This window comes from Fundulus heteroclitus, chromosome 1, assembly GCF_011125445.2.
Source record: "Fundulus heteroclitus isolate FHET01 chromosome 1, MU-UCD_Fhet_4.1, whole genome shotgun sequence".
Classification (NCBI taxonomy): domain Eukaryota; kingdom Metazoa; phylum Chordata; class Actinopteri; order Cyprinodontiformes; family Fundulidae; genus Fundulus; species Fundulus heteroclitus.
Genome location: NC_046361.1, coordinates 3227051 through 3239627, shown reverse-complemented (window position 1 = coordinate 3239627; position 12577 = coordinate 3227051). Strand labels below are relative to the sequence as shown.

Below are 12577 nucleotides of genomic sequence, written 5' to 3'. Positions count from 1 at the left end.
AAGAACTTACTTAGGTTTAACATCAAATAAGATATAAGAGAACTTGAATTGTTTATGAAACCGATTACATAAATTATTTTAGGTCACTTTAACTCAAAATCACCCAAAACACATCAAAAATACATGAACAAGATTAAATTCAGTCCCGTTTTATTGAGTAAAACAATACCCAAATTAGTACAATAACAGTTTTTTTTTTTTTTTAAATATCACATTTTCAAATGGACAGTAAAAGGAACCCGTCATACATGTCCAACTTTACTAATAAACATTACAGCTCAGTTTAATGTAATAAATTTAAAGCACTGCATCACATTATCATATTTTAAAATCACATAAGAGCAAAGATATGAAACTGTGTACTTCAGTAACAACTTCCAGTACAAACAAACAAGCATCACAAAAGAGTATTTTCAAAAACTGACCAAAAAAAAACAAATATGCCTACAAATGCATGACACTGTATCCATACTAATACAATTTTTAAGATGAACTGGCAAACATTGAGTTGGAGGTGAACAATAATACAGTCAAAACATTAAGTTGTTTCAGTTTTGTGTGCCTGACATGTTGCTCAAGCAACTTTGTTAACAAGAGCCAGATTACACCAAAAGTGTGCCAAAAGTTCATTTTTCATGCTCAACACTCTGGGTCTCAACTTTCCATCTTCCAGGCCCATTAAGACCTTCTGAATGAAGTCAAAAGTATTGGCCAATTCTTTTGGGTAATCTAAATGTAGTGCATAAATCAGGCCAAAAAGGACAATATATCCATCAGCGAGTGTGGGCATGGTGATCACTACATTACCCTCAATGAGAACTTCAACCGTATCTGGTACAAGGAATGTGGGATCAATTGAGTTGGCAGAGTTCAAAATGATGCCAACTGCTATGTCATGAAGATCCATTTCTGGAGACTCCACAGGCTGAAGATGAGAAAGAGAGTAGAAACACATCTTAGCATACTCCAATACAAAGTGATGGCATCACAAGCTATAGTATGGAGACCACAGATGATAAAACCATATCTGGTCATGTTCTGATAATTATAATGTGAAACTAACGGTTTGCCTCTTTATGTGATTTACTTATACTGAGTATGTTAATTGTCCAGTTGTTCAATTAGTTTGTTAAATGCTAATAGGAGGTCAGAGCATCCACTACCTTGTGTATAAATTGACTGTCAGTATAAATAAATCAAAGGGATTGTTCACCAGTGTGGCAAATTTGCCAATTTCCTTAATTCCTATTCATAACTACTTTCCAGACGGGTGGAGTGATTTCAAAAGCACTTTCCAGTTCCGGCTACGCATTTGCTGCTCTGTCTCGTAACGTTACCTTGTTATTTCATAGTGTGGTGAATGTGCAGGTCACAACTTGTGAGTGGAGTTGTTGGATTGTGTATTAGATGAATTTTGTGAGAGGGAGGTATCTAACATTCACCTCCATTGTGTGGGCTTGGCAGCTCGCATCTCTGCCTCATAGATCTCAAAACAGTCTGATGTGAAGTGGTCTGATGTTACCACTCTGAGTCTTTAAAAATTCATAAAACAAGCAAACTTTTAACATAAGAACACACAACATGAAACAATATGCTGACTTACATCCCACATCTTCAAGAACTTGGAGTCATCCTCGCACAGATAAGGAGGAAGAGCACGGAGAACAACCGCACGTCTTCCATGGACGTCAACTTGCTCCTTGAGTGAGAGAACATAGTCTTGATTTACTTTGGATGTTAGACAATATCCACACTGTTGTAGTCTATTATAGACACCCCATTTTTTATTTAATTTCTTAATATTTTGACATGAAAATATGATTTTGATACCAGTGAAATAGAGAATAGCAAATACTGTCTATAGTTGTTTGTATCGGTGTGGTGCTGCCATTTTGTTAGTTCATGACTGAAGCACCAGTAAGTGTAGTCAACTCACCTGGAGGTCATAAGCACTGAAGAGCCTATCAAGGGCTTCGGCCATTTTCCCTGTGCGTGCAGCTTTTTTTCTGAACAAGCTCTGGAGACGCGGAACATGTCGATCCAGCTCAGCATAGAAATTGTTTTTTCAGGTTGATGTTCGTGAACCTGTGGAACTCTGAACAAATCTGTGCATACACAAAAGGACTGTTTAATGCCTAAGTATATGTGCCACATATATAATGAATACGGAACTAAACAAACAACAGAAAATCTCAAGCATAATGGCAAATCACTGGAACTGGGTTTATGTAGAACATTAGGAAATTATATGCCAAGTGCCATTGTTTGATTTTTTTTAGATTTTATCACTGAAAAATACTCACCTGGGACTCAATTCCAAGGGCAGGCCAGCGTTCCAAGATCTCTCCAACAGGTAGCTCATCGCTGACAACTTCTTTTCGCCGTAAGGCAAAGGTAGTTTGCATCAGAGCTGTAATCTGGGTGAGGTTTTTGTCGGTTATCTTGACTTCATCTACAATTTGGAGTCTGATTTGCTCCAAGCTTCCAAGATCTTCCCCTCTTGGGAAATTTGGAAGAAAATTCACCTCTGCCCGTTTTGGTCTTTTAATGTTACTGTGGGCAGGCTGTTTGTCAGGGTTGTTTTTGCTCCGTTTTCCAGAATTTATGGCTACTTCACTAAATCCAGCTTGACTCAACCTTGTTCTATAGTTCCCCATTTTAAACGTTAAACTGTTTTTCCACCCGTACCATCCTGTCTGAGATCCTGGGTCTTTTAGACACGGATGTTTAGTCACTAGTGCTTTTGCGACCTCTGAAAATTCCCTATCAGTGGGATATGCTTTAAAAGCATGCATTTTACCTGCAATGGTCTCGAGGATGTTGTGTTTTTGGCCCTTTGACAATTTCAGAGTTTTCCCAGTTCTCTCAAATGCAACATTTCCTTCTCCAAGTATAAGCTCCACCTAATATGAAAAAGTGGGCACTGGAAAAACTGTGGGCCATCTATCAACTCTCTGTGGTGTCATTGCATGGGGAAGTATGATGGTTTCATCTGATGCTACAGAGCTGCCATCACTCTCACATGGAATCACTTTTAATACAGCCTTTTGCGGAAGCTTATCAATGTCTACAAGAGAGCATAACTGCCCATCAAAATCTGGGTCTTCATAAGATAAGCTAAAGTAAAAGTCTAGCTGGAACTTGGCTTTTATCTTGGTTTTCAGCTCATCTACACTCTCTGGACGTGAAGGCAAGGTCATCTTCCTGACAATGTCAGTAGAAATATGGACATGAAGAAGGAGATTTTGAGCCGCCATGTCCTATTATTTAAGAGAAAGGAAAAAAAAAGAGGATTAATGACCAACATGAGCTTTGACATCAGGCAAATCGGGCAATGTCAAGCACATTATTATTATTATGGATTAAAATCATCATCATTAACTTCAAATGTATACCCTATGCAAATAAAAAACACAAAAAACAAACAAACAAACAAACAATTGCTTAGTTCATTTCATCCAGGCTTGTGGGGGCACAGTAGTGTCAGTTATGGCATCTTGGATGTGAGATTACACTTGTGTTTTTTCACCACACTACTTCATGAGATTCTATAGTTCCCCACTTCTTAATGTTTTAACCCTCTGATCAGAATAAATCTTTTTAGTGTCAGCACCAAATGTCCATCAATGTTGTATGTTGGGAAACTGACTGAGCCGTTGAGGTCCGACAGCTGATAGACAGAGAAGTGGTCTGTGGATGTCACCTCAAATGAGCGTATATGCTCAGTGTACCAGCAGTTGTAGTCTCTGCAATGGAAGTAAATAGAGTCATTCACAAGCAGTATGTGATCAATCCTGCTGAATTTTGGAAGTCCTCCAGTCTCACCAACTGAAACAAACATCCCTTATGCAAACTCTGCGCCACTTATGGAGACCTTTGGTGCGCTGTAAATGCTCTGGCTATTGGTCTTTGTCTCCATGACAAGGTAGAGACAAAGGTAGTGTGTACCTTTGTCTCTACCTGAGGTAGTGTGTCAACTTGGATGAAGGCAACACTAGAAGCTTGGATGTCAGGTCTGAAAAATGTTGAGGCACTGAAATGATATGCTATCATATGCTGATGCCTGGTAGCAAGAGTTTTCAAGACATTCTTGAAATGATGCGTGTCATGTATCACCCTTTTAAAAAAGCGATGTTTCCCTTCAAACCTCATGGTCCATAGGTGAACAAGTGGCCCAAACCGCTTTGTCAGTTCTGGGTAGTGCTCTACATAATGATGTTTGGGTCGTAGCTTAAAGTCTGGAAAGGGAACCTTAAGACCTTGTCTGTGATCACTAATTTTAGTCTGCATGTACTGTATGGACTCCTCTGTGAAAGATGGAGACAACACCAGTTGCACAATGTCTTTGAGATCCATCAATATGGCCCAGGCATCATCTCCTTCTGGGACTTTACTTCCTACCATGAGTGGTAATAACCTCAGCAAAGTGCAGTTTTCATGCCCATTCCCACCGAAAAAAAAAATCTGATTTCACAAAAATATCGGAATTGAGCATAAAGACCTGCAGTGTGAACGTAGCCTAAGAACATACTCAGATTTAACACCAAAGTGAGGTGCACTTTCTCCCTGCACAGCATTCTGCACGTGAACATCATGAGAAGCCTTTGTTCTCATGTTTAAGCCCGCTTCAGAAGCTTCACTGGACTGGATCTCACTTGTAGTACAGCAACAGAATCTGCGGACATAGTTTCCTCGGAAACTGCACAAAGCCTGCAATACTATGGGCAGCCAAATTATCCGCTGCCACACACAATACAGTGCCTCTGATACACTGGCCAATAGTTTCAATGAACACGCCATCCTGCTGAAGAGTGCACAAGTCTCTCAACAAAGGTGAAAGTACACTCTGATAACCGCATTTCTGCAGATCAGGTACTTTGCATAGCAGAGCTAGCTGAATGACATGCAGACTGGACCTGTATTTACTAGGTACGTTAGCAAGTAACCAGTAAACGGCACAAAGCTTGTGGATCTTTCTAGCTGTGCCTAAAGGATTAGCTAATTCAAAGTCATCCACATACACAATCAGGGAAAGTTTCAACTCTCCACCTTGTGACAATAGTGGATTTTCTTTGAAGAATGTTCCATCTTTATGAGTTGTGTACATTCCAGAAGGTGATGGTTTGTTTTCTTGAATCTTCTCAAGAATGTCAGTATTGCTAAACATTGTTTGAAGCATCTGTAGTATTGACACATACTCTGCTGTGTGTCCACTGGAATCTATAGCATACTGCACTGTAGGGTTGGGAATTGAAAAGATTTTCACGATTCCGATTCCCTTATCGATTCTGTGAAACGATTCGATTCCTTTTCGATTCTCTTTTCGATTCCAATTTGTGGAAAAAAGGAGAACAAACAGTTTGATGATGAGCATCAACTTTGTTTACTTCACTATCACACGACCTTACAAACTAACAAGGTCAAGATGTCCACAGCAAATGTGCTACTGGAGTAACATTTATATTTGTTTAAATAAAAAAAGGAATATAAGAACAAACTTAAATACAGTAGATGAGTTGCTTAGAATACAAGAAAACGTAAGTTTGTTGTGACAGTTGCTTATTAATCTCCCTTTAGATAACCTCAGTCATCTAAATCTAACAGAGAAGCCATCTGTTTAATGAAAAAGCATTACTGTATAATTTTGGGAAATAAACTGGTCTCCCCCTGATAATAACCCCAAAGAGAGGTAGGAAATTGGTTTATTTCCAGAAATGGCATATGATTTACTAGGAACCAGCCAGTGATGTAAAACTAGCTACTTAACACCAGGGTTGCCTTCAATGCTGGTCGTAACGTTAGCTTCTGTCCGGTAAGAATCAAAAACACGGCATTCATTAAATTGTATGCCAGGTTGTGTGCGCAGGTGTTTCTGCCTGTTGGATCTATTTCCTCCCGCGGATGTATATGCCATTTTGCAATGATTGCAAAGCGCCTCGTTGCCATCTTTCTCTTCCTTAAAATGAAGCTAAACTTTCCCGTTTACCCGATAGGGAGGCATTTTTTTTTTGTTTTGCTTTAAGCCTGGTCACGCCGTGCGCAAGTTACGCACACGTGCTTACTGAACGCCGTGTGCGTAACTTGCGTATAAAACGTGACGTAACTTGCGTAAAAAAAAAAACCGTCGTGCTAACGTTGTGCTGCTAAGAGCCGCGGCACGACAGAAGCGAAAAGAGAATCGTTTAGCGAGCTGCCAAACGGTGCCACGGAATTGGAAAACACGGAACCGGTTCTGAACAGGAAGCGGTTTTCAATTCCCATCTCTACTGCACTGGCATTACCAGAGGGTAGTTACTTCTTACAAGTGTTTTCCTGCGCTTAGCAGTGGACAGCTCTGCACCATCTGATGTGGCACTGACAAAAACATTATTTTTCATCAAAGCTTCCACTAATTCATGGAGAAGGGAGTCACTAATTGCCTGATCATGTTCCTGAAAAACCCTTTTGATAGAGTCTCGCACTAGAGGTTTAGACAATGAGAATATGTGTGACAAGTTTTCAACTATGTTCTGTATAGCCAAAAACAGAGAAGCCAAGTTGTTCCTCAACTGGGCTTGCAATGCACCATTGTCATCTCTAGACTCTGGAGGATTACACACAGGAGTACTCTGAAGGGTATCACCCTCATGAGATTCTATATCAGTTGGCACTGATTGGCCATGAGTGTTTGTGTGCACAACCTCATTCTTAAAATCTGTGATGTCACCATTTGGATGACTCCTACATCTGTGTGCATTGAATGAAGAATAGACATTAGTCCGGTATTGACAATTTCTGAACGGACATTCTATCATCTTGTGTTTTTTTAAATGTGATCTTAAATGACTAAGGAGTGCTTTTTCATTGAATGGCTCCTTAAATCCACACTTCGGGCAGATGAATGCCACACATCCTTCTTGACTTTCGCTTAGCACAACTGTATTTGAATGTGACCATGTTAAATTAATTTTCAAAGCATTTACCGATTGAAATGAGCAGATGCAATGATCATAAAGACAAGGCGATGGACTTGCTGTGGACAAATTGCTGTGACGCAAACGATAGTGTTCAAGCAAGTGTGCCCGTTGATAAAAGGCTGCGCTACAAAGCTTACACTTCCAAGACATTACAAAAGTGAGTGTTGTGGCAAAACCTTAACTTTGACAGGAATGAATAGGGATGGGTTTTAGCAATAAATGTCAATATTGTTAAATAAATAAATAAAATAATCGGGGGAAAAAAATCAACACACCAGTTTGTTGACAAGTTGATAAAGCCCAGCCAGTTCTTCAGTCTCAGCCTAAAAGACAGAAGATTTACATAAGTTATACTGACATACAAATCTGACTGATATCACAGACAGGATCATACAGACTCAGGATCTAATATGTATGTTACAGTCTTTCCTTTAGGATTTTTTAAAAAGTGGCTACAGGACACATCACCACGTGTGTTTGTTGACAACAAAATAGCATGTAGTGAGACAGAGGATGCTGATATAGATCATAAACATATACAAAACAATATTATGGAGCAGGGGCCCGTTCTTCGTACGTTGCTTAAAACATCTGGGATCAAATAACACATCCAAGATGATTTCATCCGGCTAATCATGATCCGGCTAATTAGGTTCTTCGAACACACCTGTGGTTTATGATTAGTATCGCTGGATTGCGTTATCTGAGATAACTGCGCGTTCATGCGTCGCTTTAAAAAGGGGAAATGTATCGATAGTAGTGCTGTCAGTTAAACGCGTTATTAACAGCGTTAACGTAAACCCATTTTAACGCCGACAATTTTTTTTTGTCGCCGTTAATCGCGCGTCAAAACACACACACCGTTCCCTTATGTTTTTCCCCCCGCCGCGCTCTCCGCACTGTTTTTTTTACCCTCGGCGCTTTCCGTAGTTTCAAGAGTGCTAGAAAACTGTAGCAAAACAGACCCGTGCTGCGCTCACTGACACTGTTGCCAACAGTGAGCGCGAAGTTTCTTTTACCCTCGGACACATGCGACTTTGGGCTTCTTTTTTCTAAAAGCGCTTCTAAATTTCATGAGTCATGGGTTGCGTTTTTTTTGGGCAGGTTTCTGAAAGTGAAATAGCTTATTTGGGCTCTAAAATAAGTGACGAAATAGGGGTTATTAAGAGGCCTGCCTGCACTACATTTGAGTGTATCCAGCTGAAATATCCCTCCGCCATAGGAGCCGACGGTAGTAAAGGCAGACAGAGCAACTCTGTCCGTATTTTCTGCAGTTTACGGTGCAATAACCGGTGATAACTGCTGAAAGTAGATTACTTGGTGCAGATCACCATTTTAGGCAGACATTGGTTCTGAAGATGAGTTCAGAAAATATTCAAAGAAATTATGGTTGTTGGTGTGAAATCTCAGAATTAGATGTGTGTGAGAGAGAGAGTGAAGAAATGAACAAAACTTATGACTTTATTGAAATGTACAATTTTTATTAATTTATATGTTTATGCATAATACCATGTCTATCTTTGTTTAAGAGGCAAAGAAAATATATCGGCATGAAAACAGGTATTTATTTACACATTTGTTTACACACTGTGTAAACATCAGGGTGTCATGATTAGTCATTTAGCCATCATAGTCCAGAGTTTAACATTTGGCACCAGGATGTTTTCATTCCAATTCTGAAAAGTGCTTGAAAAATAACAAAATAAAAATATTTTTTGTACAAGCATGTATTTTATTAGTGTCATTTATTGCAAAATTGCATATTAAAATGCCCAAACAGGCTATTACACTTTCAGAAATAAAAGGATAAAATATGCGATTAATTTGCGATTAATCTCGAGTTAACTATCGACATTATGCGATTAATCGCGATTAAAATTTTTAATCGTTTGACAGCACTAATCGATAGTAGAATCAATGATCAGCAGCGCTGCTATTGGCTGTTCAGCATGGCCAAAGAACGCCCACAGTTTTTCTCTCAAGCAGAACACGAGCTTTCAATGGAAGGTTATGCCGAATTTGAGTCATTAATTAAAACGACAGGGAACACCTCAAAATCTGTTAAAGCCAGGAGAGAGGGCTGGTAAAAAGTAGCAGAAAAATGTATGCGTAAATACTGTCCATGTTAGATGTTTCTATCACTTTCTACAGTATGAATTTTTGCATTTTAATAATTTCATATTTACTTTGTTCTTTTATATCAGAGCCTCCATGGGACCCACTAGAACATGGGGACAAGTAAAAGTGAAATACAAGAATACTCTACAAAATGGTAGCCTTTAAGTATTATACTTTATTTTAAAAAGCCACTTGTTATGTCCAAATTTCGGTGTCATTCCTGGAAGTAAAGGACATGTGCAAACTGGGAATTTTAACAAAAAGAATTCTTTATCTAGAAAAAATGAAGTTCTTCCTTTTCCAAATCATACACAGTTTACACGGTAAAACTGTATTGCTCCGTGTCTAGATAATCCATTCATAGTTTTTTCTAACACAATATACGGCTCGACAGGAAGCAAGCCTTTCAAAGTAAAACTAAACTTCCCAATAAAATGACCTGAACAAATCTTACTGAATATGATAAAAATAAAAAGCAAACCATCATACAAATAACTTAAATATTTTTTATTTATGGCTCTAACAACACTTTTTCCTCTTTTTAAAAGCCACTGTTAAATGATGTGCTTGTCTGTTTATAACAGCCACCAAGAAAAATCTCTCTACAATTACACTGTCGCGCTGCGCTAAAGGATCCTGTCTATTGCGCAATACGCGATCAATTCGAAAAGCTCAACAATCAAATCCAGCTAACTGAGTTAGCGACGTACGAAGAACGGGCCCCTAGCTGCCACTACTTAATGACCAGGGTTTTGGTTTTAGCTTACATTAAATTGTGGCTCCAGTTGCGGTGACACAGTAACACAAACGCATATATGATAATCCATCCCTCTACATATTGATTTCGCAACAGCTTCGATGTAAACAAATGCTTCCGAAAAAAAAAAAAAAAAAACGCGGAAAAGTGACCGGACTTGCATTAAACTTATTACAGCCGAGCACTGCTCCTTACAAGTGTCTCAAAGCACTGGAGGGCGCGATTTATCAATAAACACATCTACGACATTAACTACCTTAACCGTATAAACATTTTGCCATAAAATTTTAATTCTTCTTTAATGTTAGCCCATGACTCGGTGCCAACATGCTCAGACATGCAACTAGCTTGCCACCAATTTGCTTGAATTTAGCAAGGAACAAATAGCTCACTAACTTTCCACTTTACGCAAAATTAAGTTATATTAGCCGGTGATAAAGACCACTAATTACCAGTGGATAAATTAATGCTAATAATACAGTAAATCTTAGGTGAACATGGAGGCAAAATGACAAATTTTGTCAACTTACCTGAGACTAGCACAAAACAAAGTGCAGATGAGAAGGTCATGAAGACAGAAGGCAGTCCGAATCACGTCCAAATTCACAGACAGCAGTTGCCGCTGAACTTTTCCTAACCCAGAACGAGCCGTTAATTCGGCACACTTTTCCAATTAGCAGGAAGTGACGTCACACAGACTAAAGAACCAGTCAAATGATTTAAGTACACTGACAAAATTTTATTAAAGTTTTAAGTAGGAGGCACTTAAATTTGAAAATAAGTTATATTAACTCGAACAAACTGAGGTCAATTAACTTTTTTAAATTCTTGAGTTAAACAAACTTATTTTTTTAACACACTTGTACTATTTGGTTTTACAGTGTAGGGGGTAGCGCAACCCATGTACGGAGGCCTTAGTCCTCGACGTGGTCGACCCGGGTTCAACTTTATACGTTATAAGAAGAATTTTAAATTCTATTCTTGATTTAACAGGAAGCCAATGAAGGGAAGCTAAAATTGGGGAAATATGATCCCTCTTGTTGATTTTCATCAGAACTCTTGCTGCAGCATTTTGGATCAGCTGAAGACTTTGAACTGCCTTTTGCCATCCAGATTAAGTCATTGGTTAAGAAGTTTATTTTTTGAGGACTCTGGTCCAAAGATTACAGCTTCTGTCTTGTCAGAATTTAAATGCAGAAAATTTAGTCATCCAGCTTTTGATGTCATCAAGACATCCCTGTAGTTGAAGTAATTGATTGGATTCATCGATAAATATAGCTGTCATCAGCATAACAAAGTTGATCAGCAACTACTCTCTCAAGAATTTTAGATATGAAAAGAAGATTAGATATAGGTCTGTAATTTACTAACTCATCTCAATCAAGAGAAGATTTATTTAAGTAAAGGTTTAATAACAGCTACTTTAAAAGCCTGTGGTACATATCCATTTACTAAGGATAGAATAATCATGTCTAACATAGAGCCACTGATCAAAGGGAATATCTCCTTAAACAACTTGGTGGGTATTGGGTCTAACATGCAGGTAGAAGGTTTAGTTTAAGCTAAGATTTTAGATAGCTCAGAAAGCTCTACTGCTTCTAAACAGTTCAAACATTGAGCAGGTTCTAAAGATTCCTCCAACATTGCCTCACTTACTGAGGATGAGGCAATCATGTTTGGGAGGATGCCAATTATTTTATTTTTTATGGAATCAATTTTATTTATGAAGAATCCTATAAAATCATTACTGCTAAGAGCTAAGGGAATGGATGGATCAACAGAGCTGTGGCTCTGGGTAAGTTTGGCAACTGTACTAAAGAGAAATCTAGGATTATTTTTATTCTCCTCAATTAATTATGAAAAATATGTGGCTCTAGCTCTGCAAAGGGTCTTTTTATACAACAATAGACTTTCTTTCCAGATTAGGTAGGATTCCTCTTGGTGTGTAGAGCGCCATTTTCTCTCCAATTTCCTAACATTGTGCTTCAAGGAACGCAGCTCTGAGTTAAGCCAGGGAGCCAGCTTCTTTTTTAAGGGTGCTACATTATCTAATGCAGATCGCAATGAGGAAGTCACACCGTTAACAAAGGTGTCGATTTGTGAATAGGAAGAAACATTCTGTAATGTCCTAAAAAAGCTCATTTTGAATAATTTATTGAAAAAGGTTTGTCATAATTTTAACTGAGGCTGTCATATATTTCATCATAAACAGCAAAATAATCTACTGTCCAAAATGTTAAAACTCAGGAATCCAAAATTAAAATGATTACTTTACGGGGAAAAAAACAACATACACTATGATTTCTTAAATATCTGCCCATAATAAGGTCCCCAAGGTCATTTGATATAGGGCCTAAAGTGATACTTATTTATTTATAAACATTAATTAGAGGATCAGCCCCAAGAGATGAAACATCTCATTTTCATGGGGGTCCTTAGTAACATATCCAAACAATGTAGAAAAGTAAAACAACACACACACACACACACACACACACACACACACACACACACACACACACACACACACACACACACACACACACACACACACACACACACACACACACACACACACACAAGCTCTCACTATCCCCCTCGACACAGAAAGAGTAAAGTAAATCACAGTGATTCCCAAACTGCAGTATTTATACCACTAAACAATAAAACCTTATATAGTCTTAGACTCAGCATGATGGTGATCTGAAAGTCGAGCATTTCAGGAGTGGTATTAAATGTGTCACAA

At 38.5% G+C, this 12577-nt stretch overlaps 2 long non-coding RNA genes across 2 annotated transcripts; both read right to left on the bottom strand.

Moving 5' to 3' along the window:
- Positions 1-244: 244 nt before the first annotated feature.
- LOC118562730 lies at positions 245-1961 on the bottom strand. Its single transcript, XR_004930797.1, has 3 exons — positions 1937-1961; positions 1604-1699; positions 245-925 (listed from the first exon to the last, which is right to left on the bottom strand). It is a non-coding gene; the product is annotated as an uncharacterized LOC118562730 (long non-coding RNA).
- A 1288-nt stretch (positions 1962-3249) lies between these two features.
- On the bottom strand, positions 3250-10448 carry LOC118562724. Its single transcript, XR_004930788.1, has 3 exons — positions 10362-10448; positions 7232-7279; positions 3250-3260 (listed from the first exon to the last, which is right to left on the bottom strand). It is a non-coding gene; the product is annotated as an uncharacterized LOC118562724 (long non-coding RNA).
- Between the last annotated feature and the right edge of the window lie 2129 nt (positions 10449-12577).